Here is a 13,743-nt window from a genome sequence, read left to right as displayed (position 1 = left end):
CCGAGTAATAATTCAATACAAATTAAGAGTATACTATATACTTTTTCCAAATGATGAAGAGCTAATGCCAAGATATGGGAAACTTGTCATCCAGTGGGGGAGGGGAAGTCAGTCAAATACTGAGACGGGCTGTAATCTTTCTGTTGTTTTGTTTTCCCTTGTCAGAGTGACAAGATACTGAAACTCTGTAAGGGAGCTATTCGGGGCACCGGGAAAAGCAGCAAGTAGTTTTGGGTAACTTTCCCTGGTAAAATACGGAAGAGTCTGAGGGTCGGTGTTCGTTCCTTCTAAATTAAACAAGCCTCAGGGATTCAGTACTGAGGTGAGCGCAAAAGACCTGATTGAGCAAAAGTCATCCCGAAAAAGGAGATGCCAAGAAATACTGACTTCATTTTATTTGAGTGGAAAGAGAAGACTGTATCAGTGAGGATCTAGGACAGTGGAAAAAGGGTATGGAGTGTGCCTGATTGATGTATTTTTTCTTTTTCTTTTCTTTTTTTAACAAAAAAATTTTTAAAGATTTTATTTATTTATTTGACAGACAGAGATCACAAGCAGGCAGAGAGGCAGGCAGAGAGAGAGGAGGAAGCAGGCTCCCTGCTGAGCAGAGAGCCCGATGTGGGGCTCGATCCCAGGACCCTGGGATCATGACCTGAGCCAAAGGCAGAGGCTTTAAGCCACGGAGCCACCCAGGCGCCCCTATATTTTTCTCTATATTTTATTCCAACTGAAAATGCTACTTGAATAGATGAAGGTTCATGTTTGGCTGTTTTCATTGTTCTGATAAAAACAAAGCAAAATAATGACTAAAGTTGAATTCGTGATAAATTAAAGACTGCTAATCTTTTTCCTTTTCTTTTTTTTTTTTAAATTTATTTGACAGACAGAGATCACAAGTAGGTCTTTTACCCTATTGCAAATGAACGCTCCGATTTTGTTCTTCATTTCTACACTGGCTGGAGTTAACTTTAGACAATATAGATCTTACCACTTTGGCTTAAAAACCTTTCTATGGCTTCTCCATCTCTGAGATGAAGCAGTAAATCCTTAACATGATACCCACATTCCTCTGTGTTCTGGCACCATTTTCTGGTCTTTCCTCATCTCTTGCTTTATGTGTGGGTCAATACTGGACTTCTTTTGGTTCCTGGAATGAGCCATACCTCCTTGCCTCTGGGTTCCGGCATCCTGTTCCTTCTACCTGGAAATCCCCCTACACTTTACCTGGCTGCTCGTACTTCAGGTCTCAGCTTACAGGTAGATTTATTACTTAGGAAGAATGTCCTTGACCCCATGAACTAAGTTCGGGGGCCCCCCCTATTGTCTGGTCTCCTACCCAAAGGCATGGGCCATTAAAGTGATCATTGATATTATTATTGATATTATTTGATCTTCTCCCCTGTTGGAGTGTAAGTTCCATGAGAATAGGAACCATGTCTACCTTTTTCAATTCTGTAGCTCTTGCACCAAAATAGTGCCTCCTGTAAAGGAAGTGCTCAATGAATATTTCGTGAATAAATGAGTGTTTTTAATAAAGTAAGAAAAAAATATTGCAAGAGCTGATACTCAGAATTCCTCTTTGGAAAGGAACTCTCTTCCCGGAACAATAGTCTGAGAAAATTGAAGAGGGTGGGTGAGCCCTTGCTGGTTCTGAATGTGAACAAGCACTAAAACCTGCTTGAGGAAGAGGCCGCCTCTCACTATTGAATTAAAGAGCTGAATTTATTGTTTGCGTGGAGACATAGAGAGCTGCGTGCGGCATGAGCTTTCCGGTCAGAGCAAGCTGCTGATCTTCAACGGGCCTCAGGAAGTGTGGAGTTCAGAGATGGGGGGACTTTCAGAAACCGGAGTGTCTGGGGATTGATGGATCATTAGCTCCGAAGACGGGGTTATGGGACCGAGGCTCACTGACTTGCAGAAAGCTAGGGCTGTCTCTGGCCGGTTTTTGGCAGCACATGCGCTCACGTGGAGCGGGTCTGATTTAGACTGTCTCTGGGAGCCACGTGCGGTGCTAGAGAAAACAATAGGTTGTTCTGAGAGGGTGGAGGTGAGAGGTTTTATTCTCAGACCCCAAGAGATGACAGAAATGCCACCAAAGAGGAGACAGGGAAAGAGTTGACCAAGGTGAAGACACAAAGGAACTCTACAGCGATGGGGTGACCAGAAGTCATTTTGAGGATGACAGTGCCTTCTGTTCAGGGGAAGTTGATTTCACAGATAAGAGGCAAAGCCTCTTCCTCTGCCGCATCCTGCCTCCTAACACCACTCAGCATTTTGAGTCGTTATACTTGAGGAGTGTGAAGGAGCCTGTTGGGGAAATGGAGGCAAGGCTGGGTTCCATGTCGGTGGTACAAGGGAAAGGTGGTGTGTGCACTAGTTGCCCTGAGCCTAGGGTGACCATGAAGAGGTAAGTGAGATCCACCGCGGAGTCGTGGAGTAGAGTGGAGTGAAGTCGTGGAGTAGATTCTGGTTTAAAGTTAGGTTTGTTGAGGTCTAATTTGAATTCAATAAAATTAAGTGAATAATTCAATGAGTTTTGTCAAGTGTAAATAGTGGATTATTCCTGCAACGGTTAGGAGAGAGGATATTTTCCTCACCCCCAAAAGTTCTCTAAGACCTTTATGTAACCAATCCCTTCCCTTCATCCTTTGCCCCTAGCAATGACTGATCTGGTTTCTTTCCCTATATTGTAGTTTTGTCTTTTCCAGAATATTATGTAAATGGAATCCCCTATAGCATGTAACCTTTCCTGTCTGGCTCCTTTCACTTGGTGAAATACTTTTTTTTTTTTTTTTTTATGAAATACTTTTGAGATTCAACAGTGTTGGTGCTTATATCAATAGTTCATTCCTTTTTTTTTTTTTCCATTTTATTTATTTTTTCAGCGTAACAGTATTCATTCTTTTTGCACAACACCCAGTGCTCCATGCAAAAGTTCATTCCTTTTTTATTGTCGGGTAGTTTTCGTTGTATGGATGTACCACAATTTGTTTCCCCATTCACTGAGTGATGACATTTGGGTTGTTCCCAGTTTGGGGTGATTGTGAAGAGAGTTGCTATAAACATTCATAAAAAGGTCTTTGTGTGGACATTTGTTTTCATTTTCAAAGGTAAATATCTAGGATTGAGATTGCTAGGGTTATAAGGAAAGTATATATTTAATGAGAAATAGCCAAAGTATTTTCCAGTGTGGTTATTTGTGTTGTATCAGCAATGCATGAGAGTTCTATTGCTCTGTACCTGGGTCGGCACTCTATAAGCTCAATCTTTGTGGCCATTCTAGAGGGTTTGCACTATAGTTTTAATTTGCATTTTTTAAAATAACTAATGATATCAAGGAAACTTTTTCATGTTTATTTGTGCTCTGTAGATGTTCACTGGTAAGGTATCTGCTCAAATCTTTTACTCATATTTAAAAATTGGGCTGTGTTGAGGTGTCTGGGTGACACAGTCAGTTAAGTGTCCCAACTCTGGATTTCAGTTCAGGTCATGATCTCTTGAGATGGAGCCCCGCATTGAACTCCACACTCACAGCGGAGTCTGCTTGAATCTCTTGCTCCCTCTCCCTCTGCCACTACCCCCACTCTCAAATTAATAAAATCTTTTAAAAAATTGGGTTGTGTTTTTATACTGAGTTGTGAGTTCTTTATAAATTCTGGATACAAGTAATTTACCAGATGTATATTTTGAAAATATTGTCTACCAGTCTGTGCTTTTAATTTTCTTAGCAGTGTTTTTTTTTTTTTTTTCAAAGAGCAGCAATTTTTAATTTGGTGAAGTCCAAATTTAATTTATCAATTAAAAAAAATTTCTGGTTCATACTTTTTGTTCCTATCAAAGACACCTTTGCCTAACCCAAGCTTACAAAGATTTTCTCCTATAGTGTTTTGAGAAGTCTTACATTTATAGGTTTTACATTTAGGCTTATGATCCATTTTGAGTTAACTGTATGAATACAGGGTATGATTTGAGGTTCTTCTCCTCTTTCTTCTGCACATTAGTATCTAATTGTTCCAACACCACTGTGGAAAAGACTATCCTTTCTAGATCCTTGCTATCTTTGGCAGAAAATCTATTGACTATATATGTATGAATAGATTTTTTTTATATTGAATAGATTTTTTTGATATTTTGATATTTGATTATTTTCCATTGATCTGTGTTTGTCCTTACATCGGTACCATACCACCTGGATAATTGTAACTTTATAGTAAATCTCAAAGTTAAGTACTTGCATCTTCCAACTTGTCAACTTGTAAGTTTCCACTAAAAAATTCTGCTGGGATTTTTTTTTAAATTTTTAAAGATTTTATTTATTTATTTGACAGAGAGAGATCACAAGTGGGCAGAGAGGCAGGCAGAGAGAGAAGGGGAAGCAGGCTTCCCACCAAGCAGAGAGCCCAATGTGGGGCTCGATCCCAGGACCCTGGGATCATGACCTGAGCCGAAGGCAGCCACTTAACAACCGAGCCACCCAGGTGCCCCTTCTGCTGGGATTTTGATTGGAATTTCATAGACTCTATAGGTCAATTTGTGGAGAACTGACTTCTTTAGGATACTCAGTCATTGTTCCATGAACATAGTATATCTCTTGATTTACTCAGGTCTTCTCAACTTTCTCTCATCAATATTTTCTAGTTTTCAATGTAAAATTCTTGTATATATTTTGTTAACTTTATTCCCAAATATTTCATGTCTTTTGATGCCATTATATTTTAAAATTCCAATCGCTAATTGTTTATTATTTATTTATAGAAATAGAAATGATTTTTGCATATTAACCTGTATCCAGTGATCTTCGTAAACTCATATATTAGTTCTAGTAGGCCTTTGCTGATTCTTTAAAATTTTCTACAATGTTACCTCTTTTTCTTGTTTTTAAGTTCACTTTTTATTTGAAAATAATTCCAAAATAAAAGTTGCAAGAACATATGATGGTTAATTTTATTTCTCAACTTACTGGCCTAAGGGATACCCAGATAACTGGTAAAAGAATATTTCTGGTTATGCCTGTGAGGATGTTTCTGGAAGATACAACATTTGATTCAGTAGGTTGAGCAAAAATTCGCCACACTCACCAATGTGGATGGACATTATCCAGTACACTGGGGGCCTGAATGGAACAAGAAGGCAAAGGAACTATAAATTCTCTCTCTTTTCTTGAGTTGGGATATCCACTTTCTGCCCTGGGACACCAGAGTTCTGGTTCTCAGGCCTTTGGACTCTGGGAATTACAACAGTGGCCCTTGGTCAGGCCTTTGCACTTAAAAACTGAATTACAACCCCAGCATTTCTTGTTCTGCAGATGGAAGATAGAAGAGGGTGAGCTAATTCCTTAAAAAATCTCCTCTTGGGGTGCCTAGGTTGTCTCAGTGGGTAGGTGTCTGGCTCTTGGTTTTGGCTCAGGTCATGATCTCAAGGTTGTGGGATCAAGCCCTGCATCAAGCTCCTCACTCACTGGGGAGTCTGCTTGGGGATTCCCCCTCCCCCCCACCCCCTGAACACATGCACAAGCACGCACACGCTCTCTCTTTCTCCAATAAATAAATAGATAGATAGATAGATAGATAGATAGATAGATAAATCTCCTCTTACAATTCTTTCCTATATCCACTGGTTCTGTTTCCCTGGAGAACACTGACTAATACAAAAGTACAAAGACCTCCCATACACCCTTCACCCTGAAACTCCATTCACTTTTCAGCAATTATACCAACGATATCTTTTAGGGCAAAAAGACCCAAACCATGCCAGGATTACACATTGCATTTATGTTTCTTTCATTCTGAAATTGTTCTTTAGTTCTTCTTTGACCTTCATAATCTTAAAATTTTCCAGATTATAGGCCAGTAATTTTGTAGGCTGTCCCTCAACTCGGGTTTGTCTGCTGATTCCTCATAAGGTTCAAGACACCCATTTTTGGGAGAAAGATTCCAGAAGTGATACTGTAGCTCCTGATATTAATATATTGCCTTGCTGGCAGTGAGACTGATGAGAGACATCTCTATGGCTCTGGAAGCTCATTTCCTTCCCTCTTTTGGTAGCAGAGCTAAGAGCTTGTTAAGCTGGACCAAGCAGTCTGGTGGAGAGACAAGACCTTGGGCCAGGGTCAGTGTTCCTGGGGAGCAAGGCCGTTCCCAGGGCCTTCTGAGCAGACCTTGGTCCTTGGTATGCTTGCTCCCTGTCACCCTATCTGGGGTTTTCCCTGATATATTTCTTATTATCTGGAGAAACTAGGAATTTTCCAGCCCCAACTAGGCTAGCATACAAGCATATAATGCAGTGTGGGGAAGGCTCACATTCTGTCTTGGACTATGGCTCTGTTGGTTTTATCCCTGGCTGCTGGCTGAAGCAAGCTTCCTCCTGTAGGAAACTTTGACATGGTACACACGTAATAGTTGTGCTTGGCCTGTGCTGCATCATAACGACAGTGTGTATGTGTGTGTGTGTGTGTAAGTTTCTCTCAATAAAACCCATATTATAGCTGTACCATGTAGCACCAGGGGGGTGTGTCTATGACCTTCTGCATGACCGTTAACCTTGAATACTTGAGTAGGGTGATGTCTGTTAGATTCCCTTTTGTAATGTTCTTGTTTTTAAAATGAGAGTTTTATGAGGAGATGCTTTGAGACTATGTAATATCGCATTCCTCGTCCAGCTTTTACCCACTAGATTTAGCAAACATGGATAGTTCTTCTCTGATGATTGGCAAATGGTGATTTTTTCCCCAAATTTTTATTTAGATTCTAGTTAGTTAACCTACAATGCAATATTGGTTTCAGGAGTAGAATTCAGTGGTTCATCACTTACATACAACACCCAATGCTCATCACAACTAATGCCCTCCTTAATGCCCATCCCCCGCCCACCTCCCACCATCAACCCTGTTTGTACTTTATCTTAAGGAGTTTATTATGGTTTTTCCCTTTTTGTCCCCTTCCATATGTTCATCTGTTTTATTTCTTAAATTCCACCCAAGAGTGAAATCCTATGGTATTTGTTTTTCTCTGACTGACTTATTTCACTCAGCATAATACACTCTGGCTCTGGCCGTGTCATTGTGAATGTCAAGATTTCATTTTTTTGATGGCTGAGTAATTTTCCACAATATATATATATATATATATATATATATATATATGTACACACACACATACAAACACACAACACATCTTCTTTATCCATTCATCAGTTGATGGACATTCAGGCTCTTTCCATAGTTTGGCTATTGTTGATAATGTTGCTATAACACTGGGGCACCTATACCCCTTTAAATTTGTATTTTTGTATCCTTTGGATAAATACCTAATAGTGCAATTGTTGGATCATAGGGCTGTTCTCTTTTTAACTTTCCGAGGAAACTCCATACTGTTTTCCAGAGTGGCTTCCCCAGTTTGCATTCCCTAAATGGTGATTTTCTTTTTTTTTTCTTTTTTAAAGATTTTATTTATTTATTTGACAGAGAGATCACAAGTAGGCAGAGAGGCAGACAGAGAGAGAGAGGGGGAAGCAGGCTCCCTGCTGAGCAGAAAGCCGGACGCGGGGCTCAATCCCAGAACCCCAGGATCACGACCTGAGCCGAAGGCAGAGGCTTTAACCCACTGAGCCACCCAGGCGGCCCTAAATGGTGATTTTCTAATTCCATTGTTCCTTCTAAATTTATTAGTTACATTCTAGAATAAGAATGACCTGTCTCTTCCCCTCATTTATTTACTCATTAAAAAAACCCACAACGAACACATCAGCATGGACTCATGAATTCTTCTTTACTCCATGGGACATAATCTCCTACTATCATCATTTATTTTGATGTTCCAATTTCCCAGATTTGGCCAGCATGAGCCCCTTCAAGCTGACTTCCTTTTGAAACGCCTCCTTCACTCTTTGGGCATTTTCCTATTTTCTGGCCCAATAAGGAGTTCCAGGCTCATCTTATACTTTCTCTGTCCTGACCCTGAAATCAGATCTTTCTTCAAGGAGCCCTGGTTCCTTTCAGTGGAAAATGTTATTTAGATCTGGGTGTGAGGTGTTCTCCCGGCTGTTTGCTGCTACTCCAAAGCTCTTTCAGTGGAAAGAGCTAGGAAGTATATATACATATACATACTTTTTTTTTTTTTACATATACATACTTAAAAAAAAAGATTTTATTTATTTATTTGTGTGAGAGAGAGAGTACGCGTACACACAATCAGGGAGCCGCAGGCAGAGGGAGAAGCAGGCTCCCTGCTGAGCAAGGAGCCAATGCCGGGCTCCATCCCAGGGCCCCTGGATCATGACCTGAGCCAAAGGCAGACACTTAACCAACTGAGCCACCCAGGCATCCCATATATATACATTAAAAAAAAATTTTTTTTAAAGATTTTATTAATTTATTTGACAGACAGAGATCACAAGTAGGCAGAGAGGCAGGCAGAGAGAGAGGGAAGGAGGCTCCCTGCCAAGCAGAGAACCCGATGCAGGGCTCGATCCCAGGATCCCGGGATCATGACCTGAGCGGAAGGCAGAGGCTTTAACCCACTGAGCCACCCAGGTGCCCCTACACTTTTATATATACTGGAAACCTTACGTTCACATCAAAACCTCCAATTCCAATCTGACCACCCAAGGCTTCTCGCTTGTCCCCTTTCTGTATTTGTAACCCTGTTCCCCAATAGTGAGAAATCTGGCTTCCATTATTCTCAATATAGTTTTTAATTTGTGTAGTTCCCTTGTGTATATATTCAGTCACCTGACTTTGCAGGACTGCACCCCACCTTCCTTTCTTGGGCTCTGACCTCCACCCTCGGCTGACTTTCTAGATGAATAGGGGAATGGCTATATTCTCCCGTGTAGCTGGAAAAGCAGAGAGAACCAGTTAGTAGAGAAAGATACACAGATAAGCAAATGTAGAGAAAAAAAAAAAACCTAGAAGAAGGACACAGAGAGTACCTTTGAGTTCCTGAAAGCTTTCCAACTCCTGGCTGTAGCTCTATTCCTGCTCCCAGCTTTGTGAGAGATCCTACAACCAATGATAAAATTCTTCCCTTTTGGTTAAGCTATTTCAGGGTGGTTTCTGTTACTTGCAAACAGAGAGTCTTAAACAAAGGTGTATTTATATCCTGGCTTATTCTATAAAGAAAAAAAATAAATAAAACAAATTGTGGAAATAATCAGGGCAAAGGGAAAATAAAAATTAGCCCACAGAAAATGCATACCACATGGTACTGTACCATTGTTTAACATGGGCTGAAATATTAGCTCTAAGATTTCTAGTGATCCAAACAAAGTGTGAAACTCTATCCCTTGTAAGAGTTTAGGTCTCCAGATTTAAAAACAAATCAGCAACTGGAGCATGGATAGATGGATCACTGGAACAAAATGCAGAGCGTAGAAGTGAACTCTTCAGCAAATGGCCAATAAATGACAAACTGTTTAGCCATCTGGAAAAAAATTTTTTTTTGGATCCATCCCTCATCCCATATACTGAACCAGTTCCAAATGGTTCCATGTTTAATTGCAAAAGACTAGGAGTCTAAATGTCCACCAACAGAGAATTGGTTAAGAAACTTAAAGCACATCCCAGCAATAAATGTTATGGGAATTGAAAAAAAAATAACAAGGAGCTCTGTATATATTGCTATAAAATATTTTCTGGATATATGATGTAAAAAAAGTCAGGTATAGTAGGTATGTGTAGCATGTCATCATTTTTGTAAATGAGGAAGTCTTGGCTTGTATCTGCACAAAAAAATTCTGCAGAAGAGTAAGAAACACTGGTTCCCTGTTGGGGGAACAGGAGTGGGAGAGAGATTCTTTGTGCTATGTACATTTTTTTTTTCTATGTACATTTTGATACTGTTTGATGGATGAACCATATGTTTGTACCACCTATTTTTTTTTAAAGATTTTATTCATTTATTTGACAGACAGAGATCAGAAGTAGGCAGAAAGGCAGGTAGAGAGAAAGGGGGAAGCAGGCTCCGTGCTGAGCAGAGAGTCCGATGTGGAGCTCGATCCCAGGACCCTGGGACCATGACCCGAGCCGAAGGCAGAGGCTTTTTTTTTTTTTTTTTTTTTTTTTAAAGATTTATTTATTTGTTTGACAGACAGAGAACACAAGTGGGCAGAGAGGCAGGCAGAGAGAGAGAGGGAAGCAGGCTCCCTGCTGAGCAGAGAGCCGGACACGCAGCTCGATCCCAGGACTCTGGGATCATGACCTGAGCCAAAGGCAGAGGATTTAACCCACTGAGCCACCCAGCGCCCCCGAAGGCAGAGGCTTTAATCTGCTGAGCCACCCAGGTGCCCCTTGTACCACCTATTTTTAAAATTTAAAAAAAAATGGTGAAAATCAGACAAATCTGCCTAGGTAGTCTTGACAGATTGAAAAGGCAGCAGGAGGGGCTAGAAGTTTGACCTGCCCACAGGTTCTCACTGCTAGTGGAGGGCTGCCTATCTTCACCCGGAGAAGCCATCCTCCTCACAAAGGATTATCTCCGAAAAAGCTCTAATGTGTGTTACTGGGGGAGGTCTGTTGCCCACAGCACTGAACATGTAAGAAACGCTTTTATGGAGGTCTCTGCCCAAAGCGTTCTACTTCCTAACGTTGCCCATGAGCATTCTACGTTCAGGGGAAACTTCAAGCGAATTTAAGGTAGACAGATGATCAAGATTGGAGCACGGTAGTGACTCACAGCCCACCAATCCCAAAGCTAGACGACCTGGGATTCTAATCTCAGTTGTTCACTTTTTAGCTGCTTACGGGCTGGAGGTTTGTCAGTTTCTTCAGCTGTTAAAACCGGGGCAGTTACCACGCCCACCTCGCAGGGTCCGTATTAATATCACAGGCCTGTAATCACAGGTCTATGAGCCCTAGAGCAGCCCGTCCAACCGCAGTAGAACGTGGGCCACACAAGACATTAAAAGTCTTCAGCTTTCCACATTCGAAAAAGAAAAAGAAAAAGAAACAAGTGAAACTAATGTTTATTCCAACATATAAAAATATTACCACTTCAATTTGCATCAATACATGATCAGTGTCATGTCTTACATTTTTTTTTTTTTTAAAGAACGCATACATCTGGGTTCCAACCAGCACATCTCAATGGGGACTAGCCAACTTAGTAGCGGCATGGGGCTGGTGGCTGCTGCAGAGAACCGTGTCTCGGGCACGTAGTAGGCGCTAAGGGCTGCCGCCCAAGATCCGGAGCAGGGTGTCGGTCACCGTACCTCCTCTGGAGCGCACTGGTCTTTCACCGGGAGTGCTCTGCCGGGGATGCCTACATTTTGGGATGAATTCATAGGATTCCCTTTAAGCCAATCACGTACTTGACCTCCACCCATACTTTAATTCACAGCCACGAGGTTTGGCAGAGGGTTGCGACCTATGCAAATGAGTAATTTACATAAGCGGGGCTGCCGTCTCCATCCCATTATCCGGTTATCCCAGTTCCGGGGCGGGGGTGGGGTGGGGTCTGTTGTCTCCCCAACTGTGGAGGGTCGTGCACCACCACCGCCGGGGAGAAGCAGGCGAGTGGGGGAGGCCCTTTAGAAAGGGGGAGGCGGTGGTAAGAGGAGCGCTGAGCCTCCGGAGAACAATTCCGGCCGTGGGGAAGGGCCACGTTTGGGGGGCGGTGGGAGCCGGAGGGGCAACAATGGAGGGAACGAATTCTGAGAGCCGGGGGGTACTGCCAAACCCGGCGAGCGCTCGCAGTCTCGGCGCGCGGACCCGGGAGCGCCTGGCCACTGGCGGCGGAACGCCCCGGCCCACTCCCGGCGCTGGGCCGCAAACGCCGCCTGGCTTCCGCCTCCCGCGTCCGCTGTCTCCCGGCTCCTGAGTGGCTGCGGGGCCAGGATTAACCTTTCACCGCCGCACTCTGTCCAATCACAGGCTCGCTCTCATGCCGGCGCGGGGCGAGCAGGGCAAGCGGAGCGTAGGGGCGCGGAGGGGGCGGCGCGGGCGCCGGTGGGATTCTCCAAGCGGCGGTGCGCCGTTGCCGCGGGCCGTGCGCGGGCTGCGGGCGAGCCGGGCTCTGCGCAGTCTCCGCAGGCGCCGGCGGGAGGGGTCGAGGCGGAGGCGCGGCGCGGCGCAGGCGGCTGCAGGCCCAGGTGAATGGAGTAACCTGACAGCGGGGACGAGGCGACGGCGAGCGGGAGGAAATGGCGGCGGCGGCGGCGGCGCCAGGCGGCATCGGGAGGCCTGGGCTGTGACGCGCGCGCCGGAGCGGGGTCCGATGGTTCTCGAAGGCTCGCGGCGCCCCGTGCTGCAGGTGAGGCGGGCTCCCGCGGAGCCGCTTTGTGTGCGGGGCGGGGAGCGGCTCCGCCCGGCCCCCGCGCCGAGGCCCGCGTGGGCGCCCGGGCCCGGACCCGCCGGGGAGGGGAGCCGGCGCGGCCAGATGGCGCCGCCTCGCCTGGTCCCCGGCGGCGCGGCCTGCGTGCCGGGCTGCCCCCGCGCCGGGCTCCGCGCTGCCCCGACCGCGGCGCCACTCCGGAGTCGGCGCCTCGGGAGACTCGGTGCGGTGGCCGGGGCCGCGGGCGCGTCCGCAGCGGGCATGGAGCCGGGCCTGCCGCCGGCCGGGTCGGAGGAGAGCAGGCTTTGACAGGTCCGGTTAGGCACGCGGGAGCGGTGCGGGCCCCGCGGCGGCGTCCCGGGAGCATCCTCGGGACCGGCGGCGGCGGGGACCCCCCCGCGCGGGGCCTCCTCGGAGGGCAGGAAGGCCGGCTGTCGGGGCTGGCAGGGAAGCACGAGTCTTCGGGTCCCGCCCGGGGAGGATTGTTCGTGTTTACTGGCAGGTGACCAGCTCTGGGTCCCCCGGGGCGGGTGGCCGAGGCCATCTTTTCGCCCCTCCCCTCCGGTGTTTTTGTTGCCAGAACGCCGGAACCCTGCAGAGGAGCCTTTCTGGAGGGTTTTTAATCTTCGGAAAGTGAGTGTATGTTTTAGGTTAGCACATTAGATTTATGTGGATTGTCTAGAAAAGCCGACCTGCCCCGAAGGCTTTGCCTGCAGCCGAGCTTAACAAAACCACGTAACGTATCTCTAATAGCATGGAGATTTGTAAAAACAGGGATGAGTGGGGAGCCCCGCGCTCTACAGTGTTCAGTGTGAAGGAAGTCATTCTTTCCGCAACACGTTACCGAACATAGGAAAAGTCTAAGCATTCTTAGAACTATCACACTTGAAAAGCATTCGTCTTATGAAAGGGTAATTACTTTGAAGTCTGTGCTGCTTGGAGGTGCTTCTGGCTTTGAATTTCTCAATCTTTACAATCCCGATTTTCAGTTGTCTTCCGTTGCTTGCTTTTCAAGTTGCAGCACACTCAGTGATTGGAAAAGGGCAGGAGCGAGGACTTAAGTAACTTGGAAAATGTATATTTTAAAATGTGCTTTCAGAAACAGGTTCGCTCAGTTGAACATGTATTGCTGTAAACGTTAAATTTCCTAAGTAAGAGCACGTCTTAACCAAGAGCTCCAGAACTTTATATTAGAGGGTAGATGGTGGTCCAGGATTCTGAATGAGGCTGTAGGGAATAGTGATTTTAGCCCTATTAATATTTTCGGGATTATTATTAGTATCTAGGCTCTGGAATAATCAGTTTATTTGGCTGAGTGTTGTCTTCAGAGCCGGCTACTGCCTGTGGTACATGTGTATTCTTTGGAGCGTACGACACACACACACACACACACACACACACGCATATAATTTTAGACCATGTCAAACTTACTCTGTTTACAGATTAGAAATACTATAAAGACTATCTTTAAAATGGT

General features: G+C 44.8%; 1 protein-coding gene across 4 annotated transcripts in view; it reads left to right on the top strand.

The window, feature by feature from the left end:
- The first annotated feature begins 11,028 nt into the window (after nt 1-11,028).
- DICER1 (dicer 1, ribonuclease III) overlaps nt 11,029-13,743 on the top strand; it is a 73,030-nt gene continuing 70,315 nt past the window's right edge. For 3 of the 4 annotated variants that reach the window (XM_046007667.1, XM_046007664.1, XM_046007665.1), the window contains exon 1: nt 11,029-12,245. The gene's annotated coding sequence lies outside the window, so the exon portion shown is untranslated. The remainder of the gene's footprint in view (nt 12,246-13,743) is intronic. The other variant, XM_046007666.1, reaches the window with a different exon arrangement.

The sequence above is a fragment of the Meles meles genome, chromosome 6, assembly GCF_922984935.1.
Source record: "Meles meles chromosome 6, mMelMel3.1 paternal haplotype, whole genome shotgun sequence".
NCBI classification, from domain to species: Eukaryota; Metazoa; Chordata; class Mammalia; order Carnivora; family Mustelidae; genus Meles; species Meles meles.
Note: the sequence above shows the minus strand (reverse complement) of the source record. Positions and strands in the feature narration are given on the sequence as shown.